Below are 14909 nucleotides of genomic sequence, written 5' to 3' on the forward strand. Positions count from 1 at the left end.
CAAGTGAAATCCAATTTTTGGTTCAAACACTTGTATGCGAATTGTTATCCAAACCAAGTAACGCTTTCTTAACGGACGTACACATTGATATTCAAGAGTTAATACGTGGGCAGCTGAAATTCAAGGGGCCAGATTTCTTCTACAGGTAACTTGCTTCTACGTACCGGGCGTCCCGTAATTTCCGTTACAGACTTCTGGGACTTGTAGAGGTGACTGAGTAGATAATATTTTGAACTGGGATCCAGTCAGGAAGCGTACTGTTTCCGTTCTCCAACCATTTGAAAACATGTTTGTTACTCGATCACTTTTATTAGGTCTGACCCAGTATATCATCAGTTCTACAATTGCACTCATTAATAAACAAAGAAACTAAAACGAGGCTTAATCAGTTTTCGACAACTGTTGTTATTTACAGTACGACTTCTTCCAGTTCGGGTGTGCCTCGTCTCCATGAATCACCCCAGTCACGACTGCTGACGGTGAAGTTACCCCTTTCGGGAAGCCATTGCATAACTGTGGCGAGAAGGGTACGCAGCGGAGTCGGACGTTGGCGATAACGATCTTGATAACGACGAGGAGCAGCTCTTCGATTACCTTGAGAATCGCCGTACAGAAGGATCACGTCAGTCAGCGTATTCTGCAAATGTGTATTCAACCATTTTGCTCTTAACACTCACAGACAAGTGAATGAAGATCGGAGCAGGTGACAGAGGTAGTATGGACGTCAATTGACATCAGATGATTCGAAGTAAGCACCACCCCACTCCCACCATAACTACCTCGTTGCATACCTAACTAGCAAACATATTTTCAAAAGGCTGTACAACGGAAATGGAACGTTTCTGGACATTGTTTACAATTCAAAATATTGTCTCCTCAGTTCCCTCTAAAATCCTACAAGTTGATAATGGGATTTTCCGAACACACGATTTTTTCATGCAAAAATGAGTACCTGGATTGTTCTCGTGAATTGCAGCACCAACTACCAAGAACCAAAACAAATGTTTAAGACAGAATGTACGTAGTTTTTATGTTGAATCTGATTCTGCAATTAAAAATGGGGTTTCCCATTTGAAATTTTGAAGTTGCCTCCAATCTCACCCCCAGGGCACTGGGATGGCAGGCCGATTTTAGCACCAGCAGAGTCCCCCTCGAAAGTAATCAGCTTTTGACTCTACACAATTTTTCGTGTGAAGCTTATTTTTCCAGTTATTCTCGTTTGTCAACTTAAAATTTACACCCTGTATAACGAATGACATTGAAAATTTGCATGTCGCCATTTGCTTACGACCCACCTTAGTGAATACGCAATGTTAACTATTGTCAATTTAACTTACTGTAATAAATTCCATTAATACGATTTTCTTGAAGTGTTGTCTAGCGATCCGAGAAAACAGCTTCTTAGGCTCCCTATATCAGACGAATGGCAAGACACTACAGGTGCCGTCGTCATTTCCGTGACGCGATATGTCCTCTGTTTACAATCACTGCTTCAGTTTTCTGCCAATTTTTCAGATCGTCACTGAGCGGACGGACGATCTAGACAGTGCAGGATGACGGCATATGCTTGAAGAGTACAGGGCGGTTCAGATTAAAGTGTCCGCCTGCTTAGCTGGGTTTCAGCTGGCATGGTGAAACGTCCCCTTTGAACAATTTATACAGGACTGTGCTTAACCTGACACACAATATTTTTAGCGCAACGCAATCTGACTTCCTAAAATCCCTACAAAAGAATGGCCCTGACTAACATTAACCTATACCTTTCACAAATCACTTACCTCACCAAAAATCTTCGTTACTCGAACTACTGCAATACAGCGAGCGCCACTACTGCCAGCTAAATAAAAGATTCAAACTACGGAAGGCACTAACTACTGATAAGCATAGTTAGCAAATGAAAGATTTTAATAGAGAACAAACAATGTATTTACCTTAATAGTGTTGAAAAAGCATAATGTCATAGCAGTTCATAATATCCATTCTGTACTCAAAAATCCGCCATCTCATTTCCCACATCCACCACTGCTGGCGGCTCACCTCCAACTGCGCAACGCTACGCGCTGTTCACATCCAGCTGCCGCTGCCCAACACTACAATGGCAGACAACAATGCAAACTAGCCACAGACTGCACACAGCACAGCCAGTGATTTTCATATAGAGCGCTACGTAACGTTGCCAATAAGAAAACATAAACAGCCTACTTACAACGGTAGCTCATCGTGTTCGGTCAGAGGGCTAGGCTACCCTCCGTAATAAGAAAACTGAGTGAATGAATCAACGAAGAACCTGAACGGGTGTCATCGGACGTCCGCCCCGAACAAATTCATCCAAGAATATAGAACAAAAATGAGATAAAAAAAGGTGGTAACGTGCTCACCTCCCATGCAAGTGGGCCCGGGTTCGATTCCCCGCCGGGTTGGAGGTTTTCTCCGGTCAGAGACTGGGTGTTATGTTGTCATCATCATCATTTCATCCTCATTACCGGCGCGCAAGTCGCCCAATGTGGTGTCGAATGAAATAAGACTTGCACTTGACGGCCGAACTTCCCCGAATAGGGACCTCCCGGCCAACGATGCCATACGCCCATTTCCATTTTTTTTTCCATAATTAAAGCTTCGTGTCTTGGGCCAGGGTAAACTGGAAACTGCTTAACGTATGGGTACCAGACTTTTTGGAAATGATGTTCAAAATGTGACCTGCAGTATCTGCGTTGTTATCAGCCATGACTTGGCGTCAGTGTGCATTACACCTGCAGACATTTAACGTGTGTCTGGACAAGATGAGTGGGGCTTTATTCGCAAAACTGTTTTATCAAAACAACATTAATGCTGCTGCTCTAAGCAAATGTCTACCCATTAAAGGAATACGGAGAGGTACTCTTTCCGCATCGGTGTTGAAGAACATGATTCGGAGTTCGATATAACTGGCGAGTTGGGAATTGTTCCTGGGAGAGGCTGAACGTCAATTGCGGCACAAAATTTTGAAGAAGCTACACTTGCCACGGCTGAGAATGCTCGACGCAATGCGCGAACGTCAAGTCGTGCGTGAGCTGTGTCACGACAGCTGAAAATTCCATGTTCCACGTTTCGAAAAGTGCTGCGCACAATTGTGAATATCTCTAGTGCGACTTCAGGCAGTCGTGGATGCTGGTGGTATCCACTTTGTGCAATGTTTGTAATATGGAACGTGAACGTGGTACACTATTAACCAATGTTACCCTCTCATGTGGAAATTAAAATGAGTTTCATTCAACGGTTTATTCATTGCTACTCTTCCTCATGTCCTTACAAATGATTCCACAACTATTCATTGTTGGAGATGTTGATATGTAACGATGTAACGGGACGAAATTTGTAGAGCTGCACAACGCACCTATCGACAACATTTTTCGGATCACCTCATTATATCACATACCATTTTCGTCCGACTGCAACAAATGCTGCGAGAAACTCGAAAAGTCGCGACTAGGAGGGTTGACGGTCGTGCTCCACAGACGCGCCGCACTCTCGACTTTGAAGAGGGCGTCCTCCGTAACGTAGAAGAGAACCAGATGGCGAGTGCTCGAAACGTTACCTGCGAGTTGGCCGTGCCTCAGACGAGGGGATCTCGTGTTCTGCACGATGGGCAGCTCACATCTTACCACCAACAAGTCCATGTACTGACTCAGGCAGATTTTCCGCTACTTATCAATTTCTGTACATGATTTCTATATCATTTTGTCGACATGCCAGAATTTCCACACCATGTTCTATTTACGGATGAAGCTATCGGAACAGCCACATTTGAGATGACGAAGATCTTCGCACTTTCACGTGTATTTCAGGAATGGTTCGGTACGAGTGTATCTGCAGGTATGACTTATGGTCCTCTTACTGGGCCATATGTGTCTCTGTACCACCTAACGTGTCCCAGATGTCAGACTTTCCAGTACAAGGTACTGGTGGAGTTATTGGAAAATTCGTCACTGACGCCCCATCAGTAAATGTGTTTCCATCATGATGGCGCACCTGTACATTTTGAACATTGTGCGCGAAAATATTGGTCAAAAATACAGTTATAGGTGGACATGTAGACGTGCACCAGCTGCTTGGCTACCACCGCCACCTCTCGATTAATGTTTTTGGGGCCAAATGAAGAGTCACTATTATGCACCGTACAGTGGGAAGAGGATGTCCTCCACATCTGCATCTACGTACATACCCCACAAGCCACTGCATGGTTTGTGGCGGCGGGCACTATCTATCATTACTAGCAATTTCCTTTCCCACTCCACCTGCAAATGGAGCGAGGGAAAATCGACGCTCTATAGACCAATGCCCCCGTACGAGTCCTAATTGCTCTTATCTCCGCGGTCCTCACACGAAATGTACGTTGCCGGCAGTAGAACTGTTCTGGAATCAGATGCAAATACCTATTCCCTAATTTTGCTTAATACTGTTGCCCGAGAAAAGAACATCCTTTTTCCTTCAGGGATTCCCATTTGAATTCACGAAGCATCTCCGTACCACTCTCATGCTGTGGAACTACAGGTAGGAAATCGAGCACGCTGCTTTTGGAATGCTTCGATGTCTTTCTTTTGTACGACCTTCTGCGAAGCGAATCACTCTGAAAATTGGTTCGCACAAGTGTTCTACACGCTGTCTCCTTTACAAATGAGCTACACTTTCCTAAAACTCCCTCAATAAACCGAATCCAACCATTCGCCTTTCCTGCCAGCGTCCTTAGGTACTCGTCTGATATCATATCGCTTTGCAACATCACGCCTAGATATTTAACCGATACGTTTTTCTCAAGCTGCATACCACTAACACTGTAGCATTACAAGATTGTGCGTGCAACTCATCTGCCTTAACCTACATGTTTCTATATTTAGAGCAAGCTGCCAATCATCACATTCGTCACAGTCTGATTAAGTCATCTTGAATGGTTCTACGGTCACTCAACGACCACACCTTCCTGTACACCACTCCATCATCAGCAAACGGCCACAGACTGCTGATCACGCTGTCCATCAAATCATTTATGTATATAGAGAAATAGAGCGGTCATATCACACTAGCCGGCTGGTGTGGCCGAGCGGTTCTGGGCGCTTCAGTCTGGAACCGCACAACCGCTACTGTCGCAGGTTCGAATTGTGCCTCGGGCATGGATGTGTGTGTGATGTCCTTAGGTTAGTTAGGTTTAAGTAGTTCTAAGTTCTAGGGGACTGATGACCTCAGACGTTAAGTCCCATAGTGCTCAGAGCCATCTGAGCCTATCACACTACCCTGAGGCGGCGGGGCGGGGTCGGCCGTTCTGCGTTTTCGTTACTGCTGTCGTTCAGTCCACCTACCTCGATAGGATTCTTGCCGATGTCCCTTCACTCTGTGGTAGCAGATTCGTGGTATGCAGAATAAAGCAGCGTTGATGAAACCATCACGTAATATCTACCACACAGAGGCCGCGTCACTCTAGTTCAGGCACGGGGTCCCGGGTTCGATTCCCGGCGGGGTCAGGGATTTTCACCAGCCTCGAGATGACTGGGTGTTTGTGTTGTCCTCATCATTTCATCATCATCCAGGAAAGTGGCGAAATTGGACTGAGCAAAGATTGGATAATTGTACGGGCGCTGATAACCACGCAGTTGAGCGCCCCACAAACCAAAACATCATCAACATCACACTCTAGTTCAGGGGCGGGCAGGAACAGGAATCCTACATGTGTGCGGTGCACTTGCACGCGTGCAGTTAACAGGTGTTCTACGTGCACACAGGGGCAAGCTGGTCACCCGCTTATCTCCCTTCAAAACCATACCTTCTGTCCGCTCCTTCCTCTGCAATGCGTTTTGTTTCCTAACTTGCTTTATTGAATGTAGGAATAAGATTAGTAGTAGTAGTGCTTGAAAGATATCGTGGTTTGAAAGAGTACCTATTACCCAAGATACGTTTTATTTATTTATCACAGGTGGAGTGGAAGAAAATTTCTACATATAGACAAACGCAAGCAGTTACTTAAATTTTCATCACTGATGTTTGCTCTTAACCGACACTTACTAATTCAGCAAATGGTTTTCCAGCTCTCGCTATATTAAGCTCGTACCGCTGGGCTATGATTGTTGTCGTCCTGAAAAACTGAAAACGGTGCTCCATAAAATGTTAAATCATTTACATGAGAGACATGACGAAAGGAAGTCGCAGATCTCTCGTGACCACAACAACTACGACAGATTCATCTAGTATCGTCAGATCGCTCTTCTTAAGCTCAGTCAATTTCCCCACCCGCTCAGAATCCGACAATAAATTGTACTCGTCCTTGTGAAATTTGTTACAATGGTCTTCAATACTAAACTTCCGCTGACCAGCGAGAATACTGCCACATATCAAACATTTTGAATTTTCACGCTTTTGCACAAAGAAAAAATTATTCTCCCATTACTTTTTAAAAGATAGCAAATCTCCACTTCTCCGTTTCCTTGTTTCACTCTGCAGTTTCCGGTTCTTGAAATACAACGTTGACTACGTAGTGGTCGCTACGCATCAACGTCCGCAGCTTAGCCTGGTACTACACTGCCGCAACCTGCCGGCTGTCGCCACTGCCCCAGTCGACGATTGCACGCGAGCAGCACACGTGCAGCGCTGTGCGCTCATGAGCCGCGTGCAACGTTTGCCCGCCCCTGCTCCAGTTGAAAGTCAGTTCCTGAAATTTCATGATTTAAATATCGGGCGTTCGGGATATTCGGTCTACTTGCAGAAAAGCGTTTAACATTCGATTAACTCTGCTCTTTATTCATATTGAAACAAATGAAGTGGCTACCAAGTCCGTATTTAATACAGTGAAACATTTTCCGTGGAACTTCACTGTCTATACAACAAATTTTCACTCGAAAAGTAGCCAGAATTTTAGCAAGTCCGAACCGACTAGTTTTCACGTTTTACCAGTCACAGACCCACAACTATTCCCGAGTTAAGCATACTGTCGTTCGAGTGGTCTTCTCCATAAGAAATGCTCGCGTAAATATTCCGTACAGAGCAGGAAACGCGCCACATGGGGTTGTTACTACGACCAGAAAGTTCACACGCTCATGTCTCTCAAACTATTTAACTTAGAAACACCACACTTTCATTAAAATGTTCGTAACTCCAGTCACTTCAGTCACTATATGTTCGAACCGAAAATAGCTCACTATTTTCTCATCTTGCATAGTAATTTTAAGGAGCGATATGACATCGTGTTATCCGTAGACACGCTAGCAAGCGGCTCCTCTTGAGGTACTCACCTATATGCCCACTCCTCTTTTCGTGCGGAAAAAGCTTAATTCTGATTGGCTGTTGATCTAAACGACCAATCAGAACGTTCCTTCCAGATGATTCTCACGGAAAATTTTGCCTTATCCAATCACTAAATTGATAGTAATTAATGTCAGCAAAACTTCAAATTCTTGTATTTTGTTTAATCAAAATAAACGAAGTGCGAAATATTCTTCAAATTAATAAATAAACTTATTCCGCCAGTAATTTCCATTCCGGCCACTTTTATACAAAAGCAAGCACATACCAACATACGTCACCTGAATCGTGGTTGCAACATAACTTTGCCATTGTTCGTTTGTACAAAGTTTTACATAAAATGGAATATTAAATTTTAATATATGTCCCACGTACACTCTCTCAATCATTCTCACGCACTCACACGGCAAAATATAATCAAATAATAATTTTGAGCGATTTTTGTGTTACGTATTGCACAGTGACTAAAGTTTTAAAAATAAAATTCTAATTAATTTATTTTTGTGCACTGACAACTTTGGGATGTCTTCAAATGATAATACAGTATATAGAGAAAACGACCGGTCCTATCACACTACCCTGGGGCTCTCCTGAAGATACCACCGTCTCAGATGAATACTCGACATCTAGGACAACGGGCTGGGTTTAAGAAATCTTCGAGCCTCTCACATATCTGGGAACCTATTCCGTGTGTTCGGATCTGTTAAGAGTCTGCAGTGGGGCAATGTGTCAAATACGTTCCGGAAATCTGCCTGGAATATGCCTGTTGTCCTTCTTTAAATCGTTCGCAAGTTAACATTTGAGAAAAGGGAAAACTGAGTTTCGCATGAGCGATGCTTTCTAATACCGCGTTAGTTTGTGGACGGAAGCTTTTCTGTATCAAGGAAATTTGTTTTATTCGAACTCAGAACATGTTCAAAATTTCTGCAGCTTGCCGATGTTAAGGACACGAATCTGTAATTTTGCCTTCTTATATACAATAGTCACCTTCCCTTTTTTTTCAAGTATGTTACCACTTTCCGCTGTGTGAGTATAAAATGCTGGCGTCAGCATAAAATACTCAGCACACACGAGGTTTTATGGACTGTGTGTCGCCGATCCATCTTTGGCAACATACAGCAGTGTCTACACTAGGACCTCCTCCTATGTAGGGCGCAGGTCATAAATTCATTGTCCTGACAGTGTGGATACAATGAAGTGCGAACTTTGAATGTGATCTGAACTTGAAATTTATTTCGCATCCAAACGGTACGATTCTGGATATGGATTTCTTATCAAAAATTTATCTAGAAATTCCCCTCTGCAACACCCAGAGTCCTGCGATGGGAATTGTGAAAGACCGTGTATTCCTGTGCAAGCCATTATTAGACGTATAGCGACGTCCATTTCTGGCGCTGCTGTGTTTTAAACCCCTTACCTTTTCTAAGCACGAATGCTGCCGCAGAAAGAGGGAAGGCCGCTGGACCTAATAGGATACCAGTTCGATTTTACTTGCCCCTCTTCTTGCAGCGGTGTACCGTAGATCGCTAGAAGAGCGTAGCGTTCCAAAAGATTGGAAAGGGCACAGGTCATCCCCGTTTTCAAGAAGGAATGTCGAACAGATGTGCAGAACTATAGTCCTACATCTCTAACGTCGATCAGTTGTAGAATTTTGGAACACGTGTTATGTTCGAGTATGCTGACTTTTCTGGAGACTAGAAATCTACTCTGTAGGAATCAGCATGGGTTTTGAAAAAGACGATCGTGTGAAACCCAGCTTCCGCTATTCGTCCACGAGACTCAGAGGGCAATAGACACGGGTTCCCAGGTAGATGCCGTGTTTCTTGACTTCCGCAAGGCGTTTGATACAGTTCCCCACAGTCGTTTAATGAACAAAGTAAGAGCATATGAACTATCAGACCAATTGGGTGATTGGATTGAAGTGTTCCTAGATAACAGAACGCAGTATGTCATTCTCAATGGAGAGAAGTCTTCCGAAGTAAGAGTGACTTCAGGTGTGCCGCAGGGGAGTGTCATAGGACCGTTGCTATTCACAATATACATAAATGACCTGGTGGATGACATCGGAAGTTCACTGAGGCTTTTTGCAGATGATGCTGTGGTGTATCGAGAGGTTGTAACAATGGAAAATTGTACTGAAATGCAGGAGGATCTGCAACTAATTGACGCATGGTGCAGGGAATGGCAATTGAATCTCAACGTAGACAAGTCTAATGTGCTGCGAATACACAGAAAGAAAGTTCCTTTATCATTTAGCTACAATATAGCAGGTCAGCAACTGGAAGCAGTTAATTCCATATATTATCTGCGGATAGGCATTAGGAGTGATTTAAAATGGAATGACCATATAAAATTAATCGTTGGTAAAGCAGATGCCAGACTGAAATTCATTGGAAGTATCCTAAGGAAAATAAAGGAAGTAGGTTACAGTACACTTGTTCGCCCACTGCTTGTATACTGCTCAGCGGTGTGGGACCCGTACCAGATAGGGTTGATAGAAGAGATAGACAAGATCCAACGGAGAGCAGCGCGCTTCGTTACAGGATCATTTAATAATCGCGAAAGCGTTACGGAGTTGATAGATAAACTCCAGTGGAAGACTCTGCAGGAGAGACGCTCAGTAGCTCGGTACGGGTTTTTGTTGAAGTTTCGAGAACATACCTTCACCGAGGGGTCAAGCAGTATATTGCTCCCTCCTACGTATATCTCGCGAAGAGACCATGAGGATAAAATCAGAGAGATTAGAGCCCACACAAAGGCAAACCGACAGTCCTTCTTTCCACGAACAATACGAGACTGGAATAGAAGGGAGAACCGATAGAGGTACTCAAAGTGCCCTCCGCCACACACCGTCAGGTGGCTTGCGGAGTATGGATGTAGACGTATATATAGACTGTAGAGCTGCCAATCTGAAAAACTGATTGTAGGAGAGGTGGCCGGGCTTAATATGAATTGCAACTACTTTGACCGAGACCTCTGGTCCTACTTTGTAAGGCAAGAGATCAGGCTGTGGACAGCGGGTGGAATTAGAGATTGGTGCTTGATACCTGACGGGAGATTGGAGTGGCAGTTTCCAACATGGCACGTCATGTGACGTCACTAGATATCACGCCGAGGCCTTCGAGAAAGACAGGCCGCGGCGCATACGTCACGAAGGCAGGCGGAGCCAGCTCGCTCGCTGGCTCAACTCAACAGAAAAATTGCGTTTCTACATTTTTGAACTCGTAACTGCGTGTATATATACAAACGAGAATTTCATTCTATACTAGAATCCCCCTAAGAACCATGGACCTTGCCGTGGTGGGGAGGCTTGCGTGCCTCAACGATACAGATAGCCGTACCGTAGGTGCAACCTCAACGGAGGGGTATCTGTTGAGAGGCCAGACAAACGTGTGGTTCCTAAAGAGGGGCAGCAGCCTTTTCAGTAGTTGCAGGGGCAACAGTCTGGATGATTGACTGATCTGGCCTTGTAACGCTAACCAAAACGACCTTGCTGTTGTGGTACTGCGAACGGCCGAAAGCAAGGGGAAACTACACCCGTAATTTTTCCCGAGGGCATGCAGCTTTACTGTATGATAAATTGATGATGGCGTCCTCTTCGGTAAAATATTCCGGAGGTACAATGTTACCCCATTCGGATCTCCGGGCGGGGACTACTCAGGAGGACATCATTAACAGGAGAAAGTAAACTGGCGTTCTACGGATCGGAGCGTGGAATGTCAGATCCTTTAATCGGACATGTAGGTTAGAAAATTTAAAAAGGGAAATGAATATAGTGGGAATTAATGAAGTTCGGTGGCAGGAGGAACAAGACTTTTGAACAGGTGAATACAGTGTTGTAAATACAAAATCAAACAGGGGTAATGCAGGAGTAGGTTTAATAATGAATAACAAAGTTGGAATGCGGGTAAGCTACTACAAACAGCATAGCGAACGCATTATTGTTTCCAAGATAGTCACGAAACCCACGCCCACTACAGTAGTACAAGTTTATATGCCAACTAGCACTGCAGGTGATGAAGAAATTGATGAAATGTATGATGAGACAAAAGAAATTATTCAGGTAGTGAAGGGAGACGAAAATTTAATAGTCATAGGTGACTGGAATTCAACAGTAGGAAAAGGAAGAGAAGTAGGTACTGGAAGATGAAGAAGCTTACACAGGATAGAGTAGCATGGAGAGCTGCATCAAACCAGTCTCAGGACTGAAGACCACTACAACAACACACTGGAATACACTATTATGCAGTCTCACAGTTATTAGTCCTAAAACGATGGGCTGTTCATAGGCCTACTAATAATTTGTTACGGCTATACTGGGTTACAATAAAATTACAATCATTCCAAATCGATTATCAGTTGCATAAGGCACCACATCTTGTATGAAATGGGGGCTGCTTCGCAGAAGAGACTAAATCCCATATACAAACCATTATACCATTTATGTCGAGAATTTAACTTAAAATTTGTTGTATGATTGGTAATTAGTATGGCTGCATAATAGCAAATTCCAGTAGAATATGCAGTTCTCGTTAGTACGTATACACCCAGCTGCGAGTTAACAGGTTTAGAAGCGCATTTTGTCTGCTTTGTTGAGCGAGCGCCGCGGCCTGTCTTTCTCGTGGGCATCGATATCACGTGAGGCCCAGGAGGAAGACAGGTCGTGAAGCGTACGTCACAGCACGTGACACTACAGGTCTAATGACTGCCAGCAGCAATCTCCCGCGTGGAGCGAGTAACTATTTCAGACAAATTTAGTAATTCTTGATTGCGTGTTTATATGCTTGGAAGTTATCGAAAGTACACTAAACATTTAGGATCTTCATTAGGCACCATTTCAATTAAATATTGATTTCTCATGGGTCCTGCCCGGAGCCGGGCGTTTGCGAGGTGTGGCGGACAAGCCGACTTGTGAGACGTCGCAAATTCGTTGCATGGTCCGTGTATCTCGTTGGCTCCGATCTCTCGGTGTAAAGAAGCTGCCGGAGGTTGCGCAACTCATCTTCCGTGTACGCCTATTTCCGCCCTCGTCTGGAAGGTTCCAGTCTCTGCTGCGAAGCCTGCATAAGCTGAATATAGTGCTATCCACAGCCGTCACTTGTTTTACTGCTATGATGATGGTGGCGCAGGCAGCTACCAAAAGCTCTGAGAATTTTACTGCTGCAAACGATGCAACTCGAAAAACGAAAAGAATTTAAATTCGAAATCCAGCTCCCCAACAATGTTTAAAAGTCATTACAAAAATATTATTAGTTGATTTATTACTGTGCACGTCAGGCAGAGTCTTCCCTTAACCCCAGAATGAAACAAATAACCAAGGTGTGGGTTAAAGTAGATAAACAAGCAACAAAAAATGTAGTTGCCATTACTTTTGGCATAAGACTTTAATGTTTGCCGCGAAGCATTTTATGTAGAATATTTCACAGTTATTTTTAGTAAGACGGTAAGAAAATTACAGATGAAAAGGAAGCCTCGATTGTTAAAGAAAACACGATGCTTTAATCAGGACGATGCAACTGGAATCGAGAAAATCCTAACAAGACCCAGAGTGCAGGTGGAGGACAATGGTGGCGTCTGGGCGACGTGGTACGGCGTCACAATCCAATTGGAAACACCATCTCCACTTGCTATTGGCTGAGCAATGCTCGACTATATAACGTAGCGCGAAATCTCCATGACTGTGATTGGTTGAAAGAATTGAGACATAAGCTCGCTTGTGGTCACAGAGACATGGATGAGAGCCGCAGCCAAGGTCGGTCGTGAATGTTAAGTCACTGAATACACTACTGGCCATTAAAATTGCTACACCACGAAGATGACGTGCTACAGACGCGAAATTTAACCGACAGGAAGACGATGCTGTGATAGGCAAATGATTAGCTTCTCAGAGCATTCACACAGGGTTGGCTCCGGTGGCGACACCTACAACTTGCTGACATGAGCAAAGTTTCCAACCGATTTCTCATACATAAACAGCAGTTGACCGGCGTATCGCGACATTGCTGCTCGCGTTGGTCGAGTTACAATGACTGTTAGCAGAATATGGAATCGGTGGGTTCAGGATGGTAATATGGAACGCCGTGCTGGATCCCAACGGCCTCGTATCACTAGCAGTCGAGATGACAGGCATCTTATCCGCATGGCTGTAACGGATTGTGGAGGCGCGCCTCGATCTCTGAGTCAACAGATGGGGAAGATTGCAAGACAACAACCATCTGCACGAACAGTTCGAATACGTTTGCAGCAGCATGGACTATCACCTCGGAAACCATGGCTGCGGTTACCCTTGACGCTGCATCACAGACAGGAGCGCCAGCGATGGTGTACTCAACGACGAACCTGGGTGCACGAATGGAAAAACGCCATTTTCTCGGATGAATCCAGGTTTTGTTTACAGCATCGTGATCGTCGCATCCGTGTTTGGCGACATCGCGGTGAACGCACATTGGAAGCGTGTATTCGTCATCGCCATACTGGCGTATCACCCGGCGTGATGGTATGGGTGCCATTGGTTACACTTTGCGGTGACCTCTTGTTCACATTGACGGCACTTTGAACAGTGGACGTTACATTTCAAATGTGTTACGACCCGTGGCTCTACCCTCTATTCGATCGCTGCGAAACCCTACATTTCAGCAGGATAATACACGACCGCGTGTTCCCGATCCTGTACGGGTCTTTCTGGATAGAGAAAATGTTCGACTGCTGCCCTGGCCAGCACATTCTCCAGATCTATCACCAATTGAAAACTTCTGGCCAATGGTTGCCGAGCAACTGGCTCGTCGCAATACGCCAGTCACTTCTCTTGATGAACTGTGGTATCATGTTGAAGCTGATGGGCAGCTGTACCTGTACACACCATCCAAGCTCTGTTTGACTCAATGCCCAGGCGTATCAAGGCCGTTATTACGCCCAGGTGGTTGTTCTGTGTACAGATTTCTCAGGATCTACGCACCCAAACTGCGTGAAAATGTAATCACATGTCAGTTCTAGTATAATATATTTGTCCAATGATTACCCGTTTATCATCTGCATTTCGTCTTGTTGTAGCAATTTTAATGGTCAGTAGTGTAGTTATTTTCAAAAACCGTGTGAAATTTTATCAGAAACCGTTAGGCACCAATCGCAACTAAGTGTGGTCGCCTATGATTATCGAGAATGTAAAATGGTGTTGAAACATTTTTATCATTATTATTATTATTATTATTATTATTCACGAGCGTCAAGTACTGCAGATCGCGGAATACCTCGTGTCTAAAGTCAGCTGCGCTGTTGCTTGAAGCATAGCACGGAACAGGAAAAGCAGCCCTCGGAACAAACTCTATGTTGTCTTTACTCAAAGATAGTTACCGATTATCTCATGGTTCTCACCGCTGCAGCACGACGTCATAAACGAAGCAATGACCGAACCTTACCTGAAGCGAGAGGGACATTTCTAGAAGACCTCGAAGGTAGAACTACAATCGTTTTGACGTGAGCCTGATGTTAGACATCTCCAAAGAGAACACCACGTTTACGATCAGCTACGAGGGAGCGTTTCGTTCAGATTAGACGTGTTGCACACCTACGAAAAACCAAGACCTTGGTAATGAGATAATGAAGAGATTCAAATTACAGTTTGTTCGGACATGCAGTCTGTTTGC

This window comes from Schistocerca cancellata, chromosome 7 (assembly GCF_023864275.1).
Source record: "Schistocerca cancellata isolate TAMUIC-IGC-003103 chromosome 7, iqSchCanc2.1, whole genome shotgun sequence".
Classification (NCBI taxonomy): Eukaryota; Metazoa; Arthropoda; class Insecta; order Orthoptera; family Acrididae; genus Schistocerca; species Schistocerca cancellata.